Genomic DNA, 12,728 nt, shown 5'->3' on the forward strand with positions numbered 1-12,728 from the left:
CAGAGGTGGGACTCCAGAACCTGTGCACAGCTGCTTTGCTGTGCAGGCAAGGAAGGGCTTGGGCTGCTCCACTGCCCTTGTTTGCTTTGGGGTCACCGTGATTTTGGGGGGCAGTGCAGGGGGGAAGAGAGAAAGTGTGGGTTTCCCACAGCCATGGCTGGGTTTTTCCCTGGCATGCAGGGGTTGGGCCTTCCTCAAGACCCTGACAGAGATAAGACTTTTTACCAATTTTCTTGTTTTCCCATTTTGTCTCTAAACTCTTTTCAATAATGTGTTGTTTGTTATTCCAGAGGAAGCATTCCAGGTGGTCCAGTGTGGATGGGGAAGTGCTTGGGAGCAGCTGTGGTGTGGATGGGCCGTGCCCTTGGAGAAGGCTGAGGCTGTGGTTTGGGAGCAGCTTTTCTTCCAGCCATGGGTGGCGTGAGGTGGGTCCCTGTGTGCTTGGCAGGGTGGGATCAGAGCTTTTGGGAGCTGGCAGCGAGCACAGGAGCATCCTGCTCCAGGCAGCTGCTGAGGGCTGGATGTGCCGTGGCTGGCTGCAGGCGGGGCACATGTGCTGCCCTCCTGCTCTGTGCCTTTGGCAGCAGGGATGGGCAGCTCTGGGCACAGCTCTGGGCGCAGCCAGCATGGCCTGGTCATCGCAGGCCTTGGCACAAGGGCACAGGAGCCCTCAGCTGACGGGCGGTTTCTGCTTTCTCTCCTTGCAGCCGGGCTCTGCGGGTGCTGAGGCTGCTCTGGGCTCTGCCAGGGCTCTGCTGGGCTCAGCCCTGGGCCCAGCTGGGCTGGCTCTGCCCTCACATTGCTCTGACAGCTCTGCATCAGACCAGCCCGCTGCGAGCACAGCGCCTGAGCTTTCTGCTTTGGCAGGTGAGTGAGACTCTGCTGCAGGCCCAGAGATTGCAGCTGGGGACACGCATCCAATTGGCAAGGACCCAAACTCTCCACAGTCCCAGCTGAACGCCTGGATCTGTACAGGGTGTTTTGTGTGTCCCATTCTTCCTTCTTGATTGGCTGGAATTGTGCAATTGCACTTTCTTCCTCCTCTAGAAGTGCCACGAGTGGGCCAAAGCTGGCGAGTGGGCCGTGTTCCTGAGGTACTGCAGTCTGGAGCTGATGGATGGAGAATTGCCCTTCTGCACTGCCAAACCAGAGCAAAAAGCTGTCAGTGGGACTTCGTGTCTCTAAGAAACTCCTGGCAGTTACAACAGGAATGTGCAGCTCATTTGCAGGGTGAGAAGGAAGGTGATCTTCTAAAGGATTTGGGGTTTGACAGAGTTTCCATTCCCAGTCCTGCTTGGAGCTGGAAGGGCACAAAGCAATTTCCTCTTGCTTCAACCACAATTTCAAATACCAGTGTTGGGAACAAAGCCCAAAATCTTTTAAGAGGCTGCTGAGGTCAGTAAGATGGATCCATGCCATCAGCACATTTACAATGTAAAGAACTGAGTTCTCTTTTGAAAAAGATCATTTACCTCTTAATGCAAAGAATGTGTCTTTGCATTTATGTTTTGTTTTTTTCACTAACATTGTGTTATGTTTTTTCACTAACACTTGGATTTTATTCTTATCTTTTACAATTTACCTAGATTTTTCCTTTTTCCTTTTTTTCCTTCTAAATAGAAAACATGTCCTACAGAAGAAATGTCCTTTGCTCCTGGTTCCCGTGTGGAGCAGCTCCCTTCCTGCTGGCACAGCTGCTCAGGCAGAGCCTGGCAGCTCCTGGCCCTGCAGGGCTGAGGCTTTTCCCCATTGCTGGGCACAGACTGATGGAGCAGCACTGCTGAACACAGGCACACAGAGGGACCAGCAGCAGCTGCCTTTGGCCACCTGAGGCTCCAAGGCCCAAACTCTGATCAGCCAGGGCTGGAAGAGACTGGCAGGATCTGATCCCTGACTCTGGGCCAGGGCTGCACAAATGACCCCACGGCAGCAGCAGCAGCAGCAGCAGCAGCAGCAGCAGCAGCAGCAGCAGATGGAGCTGACTTTGAGCACAGCCCCTGCCCCTCTTCCCTCCCGTGTGCAGCGGTGTCACAGCAGCCTGAGGCACCTGGGAGCCCCCAGTGCCAGCAGGGACTGGAGATGGCAGCCCTGGGCTCCTGGAGGCTGTGCAAGGAACGGAGCTGGGCACTCCCTGTCCATGGGGAGCTTCCAGATGGAAAAGGCTGCTGTGCCCAGGCAGCTCCAAGGGCACAGAAAGGAGGCTCTGGAGCACTGGATCTGTGCCAGTGCCACAGTCCTGGGCAGCAGCCACCGAGCCCTGGGGAAACAGAGGGCACAGCAAGAGGGACAGAACCAGGCAAGGGCAGAGACTGGAGAGAGCCAGGCCTGGGAGCAGGAGCAGCTGCTCCATTGCACTCTTGGAGAAAGCTCTTGGCTGGTTCAAAGCGCTGAAAGACGTGAAGGGCAGAGAGGAGGCCACAGCAAACAATGCTCCTGTTTGCACAGCCTCCCCTCTCCATGTCCCAGAAGGAATTGCATGGACTGTGCTCTTCTCTCCGATTCGTCTCGTTCAGCATGAGCACCTCAGCACCAGGAGCTGAAGGAGCTGAAGCCTCAGGCCACAGGAGCTGGGCAAGAGGAGACTTTCTGAGCAAAGTAATGCTGCTAAAATAGCCCCAACTGAATGCAGTGGATATTAGCATGGAGCCACAGAATCCTTTCTGTTGGAAAAGCCCTCTGAGCTCACCCAGTGCAGCCGCTCACCCAGCAGTGCCAAGCCCAGCACTAAAAAACGTCCCTGAAGTGCCAAGGTCTGAACACCAGCCCTGAGTGCGGCCTGAACAGCAGGCCCTGAGCCAAAGATGGCCTCTGGATGAACCTTCCAAGCAAAGGTTATCTTTGTATCTGCTCCCTGATGAAATATGCATGGTCATTAGCACTGAGATAGATGTAGCCACTCATTAGTGAAACATGTATTGACCTTTGTGTATTTAGAAGCCAGACAAGGCCATGAAATCTGACATCTGGCCTTGTTTGGGGCTGAAGGATCAAAGTCACCTCCCTTGGTTCCTCCTTGAGCCCTGGCCAGGCTTTGGGAGGAACCCAAGAGGAGGATGAAAGCAGATGTTGCCACACTAGCAGTGCTGTCAGTTTGTTCCTTCAGCACTGTCAGAGCTGGGCCCTCTCCCAGCGGGGTTGGAGCCTCACCTGGGGCTGGAGGCACCTGCAGGAATGCCCAGTGCCCAGGAGTGGCTCTGCAGCCCTTGGCTGTGACAGCTTCCCCAGCTGCTGTGTGGGTCTAGGGGATGGTAAAGGCTGAGGGTGAATGCTGCTGGATCTTTCTTAATCACTGCTGCAATCTTTGGTGGGGATGGCTGGGTGCATTGCTGAGCTGCTCCTGTTGTGATTCTTTGCTGCTCTGAACTGCAGGAAATGACACTGATTTGTTCAGCTGGAGTCTGTGTCTTTGGTGCTGACCCTGCCCACTGGTAAAACAAAACTGGCAGAGTCTGGCCAGATGCCAACAAAATGTCACTTGTTCAGTGTAAATGTGAGGAATCAGTGCCATCAGAAATTCCCAGCTGGGAAGCCCTTCCCTGGAGTTCCCTGGCTCTGGAGTGGGCTGAGGTTGGAGCCCCGTGGGAGCAGTGGGGCAGTTGGGTAAAAGAGGCTGCATATGAAATATCTATATACATAATAATTATATATGTATTTATAGTATAATAAGACCTCAATATATCTATTTATACAAATTTATTTATGTCTGTATCTATCTATATTTCTATATCACTATATATCTATGAAATTATATAAGAATGTGAAATAGTGCTGACAATACTAATTTGGTAGCTTTGGCTGCTCAGGGATGTAACACTAAATACCCTACAGAACAGGACTGGCCAGGACCCTCATGTCAGTGGTCAACTTTTTGAGATTGTATACAATGAAAAAGGGAGAAAGGGAGAAAATTGGCTATTTTTGCAGGGGTTGCTGATACTGTGGTGCAGGGTGCTTTGTCTGTTCCTGTGAAAAATACAGTGATTTTGCCTGCAGGGTTTTTCATGTACCAGATTATGCACAAGCTGCAGGATTGGGTGCACGGGTGAAGGGGTTGTTAAAAGAGCAGTTGGAAAAATAAGGAGATGGGAACCTTTGTCCATGGAGAACCCATCTCCCAGATGTGCTCCATGCCCTTCACAATGGCCCACTGGGGAAATGGAAACCCCCAGGCTGTGCACGGCTGCCCCCAATTTGCAAATCCAACCATGGGCAGTGAGACTTGGGCTGCCTGGGAAATTGTTCTGGCTGTGATGGCCCCTGGCAGGGCCAGCCCAGAGGCTGCAGGGCTGGCCCTTCATGCACTGGAATTAATTAGGAGAAATTCAAAGCTAATGAGAGCTGTCAATTCTGAAACAGGAATTCAGATTCCTCCAGGACACTTTGCTTTGGTTACTGCTCCCTTGGAGCTTGGCCTTGCAAAGTGTTCCTGTCATGGCAGGAGGAAATGATGCAGAATATCAAGGAGAAATTACAGTAATTCTGTAAACAATAGTGCCAGGATTGGATTAGTCAACCCTGTGACGGGGTAGTACAATTATTGATACTGCATTTTTAGGAATGATTGTGAAAAAAGGAGATCCACCTCCAATAACCACTGTTTGTGCAAATAAAGGGTTTGGGTGCAGCAGTCCTAATAATGGAGCCAGAGTGTGGGTCCCGAGGCCAAAAGGCCCTCCCAAGGCAGCTGAAGGAGCAGCTCCTGGGAAAGACAACTCTGAGTCCTGAAACCTGGGCAGGAACAATGGGAATGTGTCCCTGCATCCAAGGATTCTGTGTGAGAACAAGGAGATCTGACAGGATATGGTTTTACACATCCTGCCAGACCAGATCTCCCTGTATGCCCCAAGGGCCCCTTTGGAAAATGCTCTGATCCACAGGGCTCCATGTGAAGGCTGCTGTGACACTGAGGGACTTGCACAGGAATTCCATCCAGGAGCCTGGGTGCCCCTCAGGGACTGGGACCCAGCCCCTTCCAGCCAGAGGGGAAAGGGCTCCCCCCAAGCCTTGTTAGCCACAGACAGCATGGTAAAGCTGAACAGCAAAGGGCCTGGGGGCATTATTCTGGAATTAAAAAGGTGCCAGCTCCATGCACAACAGAATTCTTGTTCCTAATTGGAATGAGATTGGGAAAAAAGAATGAAGAACGGTATCACTAAAGTACTGCTAATGTCTGTAAGGTGTACCTTGATAGTCAGCCAGAATCTTTGTCTGCCACAAACACCTCTGGTGTTTCACCAAGGGATTGGTCATCAAAATGTAATGATGGGTTATGATGGATTGCTGAGCTTCTTTTGTAATTCATTGCTAATGATGATGTGCTTTGCTGAGCTTATCCTTTTGTAAATCTTTGCAGCTGTGCATGATATAAATGACACAATTCCTTCAGTTGGTGTCTGTGTCTTTGGTAGTGACCCTGCCCACTGGAGAAACAGGGCCCCCTCTTGCCTAAGTGTTCCCTGGGAAGGCAAAAGCCCTCCCTCCAAAATTCCCCCCTTCCTCCCTGTTCCCCCCTTCATACCCTGAGCATGATGTGCTCTGGTCTGGGGTACCCCGGGGTCAGTTGGGGTCCCCTGTCCTGTCTGTGTCCCCTGCCCAGCTCCTCCGCAGCCCCAGCCCCTCCCCAGCGTGGCCGGACGAGGGGCAGGACAGGCCTTGGCTGTGCTGCAGCTCAGCAAGAACAAAACCATCTCTGCGTGCTCAGCCCTGTGCTCAGCACCCGGCCCAGCAGTGTCTCAGTGCCAGGGGCTGTGCCCTCAGTCCCTGCCAGGGGTTTCCATGGCAACTGCCAGGACAGGTGACCCAGGTGTCCCCCCAGTGCCGGTTGCCATGGAAACAGTGCCCAGCCCTGCCCCTTTCTGTCTGGCTGACCTGGCCTTTGGCCCTGGCAGTGCCGTTGGCTGCTGGTTCCTGGTGCCTGAGCGGCCAGCGCGGCACAGGGCAGGTGGCCATGGCACAGCCCCCAGCAAGGGATCCGCTCTGGCTCGGGGCACTGACACCAGCCCTGAGCAAGGGCCAGGGCAGCTTTCCATGGCCACCAACCATCACAAGGGCTGCGGGCATTGGCTGCCATGACACCAAACCAAGGAACGGGTCCCCGTGGCCATTGCCATGGCACCCGGTGGCACCAACAAGTGTCACTGCAATTGTGCCTGGAACAGCCCGGGCACTGCTTTGTCCCAGGGTTGCCATGGCCGCTGAGGACAGCAACAGCTCTGCAGGCAAGTGGCCATGGAACCTGGCTGCAGAAATGGCTCCTTGGGCTGGTTTCCAAGGAAACCTGAACTGATGGGGGTTGCCATGGCACCCAAACCCAGCAGTGGGGTCATTGCAGTGTCCATGGCAACAGTCCCTTGCAATGGCACCACTGCATGTTGGGATGATGATCCACCCTCACAGCTGGCCCAGGGCAGGTCTGGAGTGCTCCTGGTGGCAGCTTGGGCTTGGCACACACTTGAGGAGGATGTCTGTTTGCAATGGGGAAACTCAGGAGTTTTAAATTGCTTCAAAATCAAAGAAGGAAAATCCCTCTTTGGCTGTGTGCAGCCAGCTCTTCAAGCAAAGCAGGTTCCAGGTGAGTGAGGAGAGACACGATGGGCTTGGGGAATGTGGAGCAAGGTTGTCTACACTGGCTCAGAGCTCAAGGCACAGCTTCTCTGAGCAGGCCAGGGCTCCTTAGGAGAGCCCTTGGATCAATATCAGTCACTGAATGCTGCAATCACCTCTTGTGTAATAGGAACAGCAATAAAAGACACCCTTTAAAATAGGACTACATATTTCCTGGAAGCTCTTTGAACTATTTCTCCATAACTGTCAAAGGAAACCGTCCTAATGAACTGCACTGGAGCAGAGGGAAATCAAGGCAGAGCCAGGGTTTGTCAGGACTTGCTTGATCCTCATGAGCCTCACTGTGCATTTGGAGCTGAGCCCTTGAACATCAGGGCCTGGCAGGAGATTGCACAAACCTTGCCAGGAGTCAAAGGCAGAGGAAACACCCCAAGTTTCTCCAGGCATTCATGGCTCCCACTGAGGTCCCTCTCCAACACAGGCTCCTCATGCACTCCTTGCAGGAGAGAATTGGTGACCAGGATGGCACAAAAACCTCTCAGACACTCAGTGTGGAAAGGAAAATCCAAAGCACCTTCAGCACCTTGAGTGTCTCAAAGCATTAATGAGCCCCACTGAGTGTCAGTACAAAGCTCTCCAGGGACTAATTAACGCAGATAATTGGGGCCATGATTGGACAAATATCTCCCAGAGTCTATCCCAAGGGAAGCACTAAGTACCTTAAAAGAACTGAAGTACCTTGAAGCATTAATGAGCCCCACTGAGTGGTGTTACTGACAAAGCCTCTCTAAGAACTAACTACAACACATAATTGGAGGCCATGACTGCACAAAGCTCTCAGAGACTCCAAAGCAAAAGCAAAACTCCAAGTCCTTTGAAAAGCCTGAAGTCCCTGCAGGGAGCATTCAGGAGCCCCCAGGGCCATTGCTGAGCAAGGCTCCCCAGGGACTCCTTCCAGCAGATCCTTGAGGCCACTGGGATGTGGGCTAGGGGGAGATGCTGAGGACAGGACGAGGGGGTGACAGTGCCCAGCCTGACTGGGGCTGTGCCAGGAGGCCCCAGTGCCTCAGGACAAGGTGTCTCCTCCCAGCCCTTGGTGACACAGACCCTGCTGCTGTGCCCCAGGGCACCAAGACTTGGCTTCTCTTTGTCCGCAGCTGCCATCAGTGCCTGCAGTTCTCTGCTCTGCCTGGGGCCTGGGGACACTTTCCCTGTCGTGTCCCTTACAGGGATCTCTTCAAAGTACAAGAAACTTCAGTGTTTCAATAGAACTGAGTTCTTGAGGGTTCTTGAAGGTTCTGTGACATCCCAGAGCTGGCTGTGACATCACAGAGTAGGGTCTGAGGCCATAGAACACAGTCTGCCATCATAGAGGGTGGCTCTGTGGCATCAGAGAGTTGGTTGTGACATCACCTGGTGGCTGTGGAACATCATAGAGCAGGCTGTGACATCACAGAACAGATTGTGACATCAGAGGGTGACTTTGTGACATCAGTCTTCTGTGATGTCACAGCACTGCTGTATGACATCACAAGGTGACATCGAGTTGGCTCTGTGACATCAAAGGGGCAGTGTCACATCACAGAGAAGGCTGTGTGACATAACAGGGGCTCTGTGACATCACAGGGGCAGTGTGACATCACGGGGGCTTTGTGACATCACAGGGGCTGTGTGAGGTCACTGGGAAGGTCACTCTGCCCCGGCCCCCCTCACAGCTCCCCCCAGAGCAGTCCAACCCTGCTCGTGCACAGCGGGGTCCCCTGTCCCCCCGGGTCCCCACACCCCTGGCCCCGCAGCCTCCCCCAGAGGATGTTCCACGAGATCGACCCCAGAGCCTGACACGGGGACGGGGGGCCGGGGCCCTGGGGGTGGCACAGGGGGACAGGGACCTCCCGGCAGGGTCCCTGTGTCCCCCAGAGCCAGAGCCTGGGCCAGGGCTCCTTCACCCTGTTACAAACGAGGCCTTGAGAGCGCTGAAGAAATCCCCAGCAAGGGAGCAGCAAAAACCAGATTTAATATTAACCAACACCAGCACAAAGTTCCTTGGCAAGAGTCGTTCTGCTCCTGACTGGACTCTTCAGGCACACCAGGGAAACAAAGCAACAACAAAACCAAACAGAACCCAGGCAATCAAACCAAAAATTAGAGAACTGAGAACTGAGAACTGTCCCTCTGTGTGTCTGTGTGTGACACAAGGACAGCAAGGGCAAGGATAAAAGGAACACGGCCTGAAAGCTTAACAGAGCTCAAACTTAACCGGACATTACTTATACATTAACCTTAACTGATAGTTTTGACCTCACAATTTAGCAAAAGAGCAGAGCGTAACAGCATGTAACCTAACTTAAACCTATGACTTCCCAATTTGACAGAGGTATAACATTTAACAATATTGAACTTAACATAAAACTTATATTAAAGGTAATCACTTAGCAAAAGAAAAACTCTCAGCAGCATTTAATTTAACTTAGGCCTTGTGATTTAACCTTCCCTACAGGCCTGACTGACTCAGCTATCCAAGGCACAACAACCCCTCAGAGAGCAGCATTTCTGCCACATTTCCCCAGCACAGGCACTCGTGTGTGCACACAGACACCAAGAGTCAGTGCAAGGCACCTGTGAGAAATTCCCCTGAGGGCAGGAAATGCTCACTGTGGATCCTTTGGCATCTCCCCAGTGGGCAAAGGGTTGAGCCTGGAGGAGTGGGGGGATCAGCCCAGGCTCTGTTGTTGTTCAGGATCCCCGAGTGCAGCAAACGGGAGAGTTCCCGGCTGGGAAAGGCCCCACCCAGAGGGAGTCGCTGGCCCAGGAGAGCTCCAAGGGCTCCTTTTGGAGTGCTGTGTGCAGGGCCCCAAGAGAGGGGCTTCATTCCCAGCAATGGTTCATCCTGGACGCACTTGGCATCAACAGCTTTCTTTGGCAGTGTGAGAACAGGGATGTTTTGCCACGGAGGGAACAAAAACAGTTCCCAGGGCTGCTGCTAAAGGAACCAGGAGCTGGTTGGGCAGCAGCAGTGGCTGGAGCAGTGTTTGTGATGAGCTGCAGAGGAGCTGAGCCCAGGGGCTGTTGGCCAAGGCCGAGGCCCAAGGAGCATTTCTCAGCTGGCAGGGTGGCCTGAGAAGGGGAGGGGGGAATGCAGCAGCACAGGGCCATGGAACCAAGGGAGCATTGTGACACTGTGGAGCCTTGTGAGACCAAGGGACCATTGTGACACTGTGGGGCCCTGTGAGACCAAGGGACCATTGTGACACTGTGGGGCCCTGTGACACCAAGGGACCATTTTGGCAATGTGAGGCCTCATGGTGTCATGGAGACCACTTTGACATTGCTGGGCCTCATGGAACCAAGGGGACTGTACTGACGCTGTGTGACTCCATGGAATGTAGGGATCATCGTGACATTGAGAGGCCGCATCGGACCAAGGGTCCATTGTGACACCACCGGGCCTCATGGAACCATGGAGACCATTATGACACTTTGTGGTGTCATGGAACCAGGCAGCCATTGTGACACTGTGGGACTCCATGGAACCAAAGGTTCACTGTGACATTGCAAGGCCTCGTGGAACCATGAAAAGACAATTAAGACACTTTACAGCCTCATGGAACCAAAGGGCTATTGTGACACTGAGGGGCCCATGGAATCACAGAGACCATTGTGACACTCAGGGGACTCATGGAGACCATTGTGACACTATGAGGCCCCATGGAATAAGCAAAGCATTGTGAGACTGTGAAGCCTCATGGAACCAGTGAGACCATTGTGACCCTGGGAGGAGCATTGTGATATTGTGGGGCCGCGTGAAACCAAGAGGCCTTTGTGACACTGCAGGGCTGCATGGAACCAAAGATCCATTGTGACACTGCATGGTCTCATGTCATCAGTGGTCCATTGTGACACTGGGCAACCAAAGGAGACCATTGTGACACTGCAGGGCTGCATGGAACCAAAGCTCCAGGGCGACACAGAGTGGCCTCCTGTCATCAATGGTCCATTGTGACACTGTGGAGCCAAAGGAGACCATTGTGACACAGCAAAGCCCCAGGGTCCAAAGGTCCATTGAGACATTGCAGACTTCATGGAACAGAGGAGTCACATGACATTGTGGGGCCTGGGGAACCACGGAGACCATTGTGACACTGCAAGGGCTCATGGAATCCTTGGGACCATTGTGACACTGCAAGGGCTCATAGAATTCTTTGGGACCATTGTGACACTGCGGGGCATTATGACACCTGGGGGCCACTGTGACATTTTGGGACCCCATTGAACCTGGGGGCCAGTGACACTGCAGGTCTTCTTGCAATCAAGGGGCCATTGTGACACTGCTGGAACCCATGGAATCAAGTCACCATTATGACACTGCGGGGCCCCATGGATCCAAGGCACCATTGTGACAATATGGAGCCCCATAAAACCAAGGGAAAACAGAACAAGTCTGGCTGCTTTGGCTTCCCATGGACTGCCTGACTGGTCCAAGTGACCTTTGCATGTTGAGGGTCACTTCTCATCTGCTGCTGAAACACTAGGGTCTGTGCTTTCCTTCCCCATGGAAAAGAACTGTCCTGCTCCAGGCACCCATGGCCAGAATTGGGATTTCACCTCCAAAGTTCCTTATATCCAGAGATTGTTCCCATAGGCATGTTGCCAGGATAAGTCTGGCTGGCAGTAGTTTCACAAGGGTCACCTCTCATCTGCCCCCAAAACACTGGGGGAGGCTCCATGCTCTCCTTCCCATGGGAAAGAACTGTCCTGCTTCTCCAGGTGTCCATGGCTGAGATTGGGTTTCCACCTGCAAATTCCCTAAATCCAAAATCTGCAATTACTGACAAGTCTAGCTGGCCTTGGCCTACTGCGGCTCTCACCTGCCTTCCAAATCTTGGGGCTCTGTGCTTTCCTTCCTATGGAAAGAACTGTCCTTCTTAGCCAGGTGCCCATGGGCACAATTGGGATTTCACCTCCAGCATTGCCTGTTGTGATAGACTGGAGGAGATTGTTGGCTCTAAACATTTTGTATGTGGGGGAGGAAGGGGCAGGTCCAGCCTTGCCCTGCCCTGTAAGCACAACCCTTCCCTGCCCTGTGACCCCAAGGGGCCTCCAGTGGGTTTACGGTTTCTACCTGACCTGCGGCACACTGAACCCCCAGCACCGCCGTTCCACCATGGGTACTGGGGCCCTCTTGGCTCTACTCAGTGCTGCTGCTGTACTCGGGGCACCCCAAACCCTGGTAGGGACCCGTGTCCCCGCACTCCAGGGATTGTGTACGACTCACACTGCCCCGATCCTCCACGCACCCGGAGCTCCGTTTGGGGTTTGCGTGCTAACTCACCAATTCACCTGCCACCTTTACTCGAGTTTGGTGCACAGGGAAAACACCAGCCAGATATCTGCAAGAGGTCAGGAATTACACAAATTTTTACAGGCAAAGTACAAAAAGCCAAGAAACTTTGGAAGAGGATTTCATGCAACATCCAATTACAAAGAAAACACTTATCATAGCAATAACTTCATTAACTTAGTTCATTTGACATAGATATCAGTGAACACGTAAGCTGTTGAGGTACCCAAAAATGTTCCATATAAAGAGCATTAGAAGCAGAAGAAAGAGAGAGAGACAGACAGAAGCTCTATAGAAAGACACACATATGACTAACAGCTCCTAGGGTTCCAGCGTGTGTGAGACACAAACCCCAGGAGAAGGCAGAGTCCATACCAGGGGCTGACCTTGCACTCCATGTTTTTAAGCCTCCAGGCCTTTGTGGGCCTCCCCCCAGGTGGGATTTCTGATCACACAGGCAATCAGGGCTGGGTTAGCACTGTACCCACTGTGAGACTGATTGACAGCTTATCCCAGGGTGTCTCAGGACATTGATCTCATCCATCCTCTAATAGTGACTATGGTGACACTGGGGAACCTCATGGAACCATGGGTCAGTTGTGACCAGGTGTGTCCAAGGACACCATGGTGACATCAGGGAATCTCGTGGGAACAAGTGGCCATTGTGATGCTGTGGATCCCCATGGAACCAAGGGAACATAGAACAGGCTGATGCCTTCAGTTTTAGCTGTCATATTTCCAGATTCTCTACTGCATTAGTCTGTAACTCTGGACTTCATACACAGGGTTAGCAAGTTCTCTTCACAGTGTAGTCAGACAAAACAAT

The sequence above is a fragment of the Melozone crissalis genome, unplaced genomic scaffold (assembly GCF_028551555.1).
Source record: "Melozone crissalis strain CALT ecotype California unplaced genomic scaffold, PUWL_Pcris_2 ptg000043l_1, whole genome shotgun sequence".
In the NCBI taxonomy this organism is placed as follows: Eukaryota; Metazoa; Chordata; class Aves; order Passeriformes; family Passerellidae; genus Melozone; species Melozone crissalis.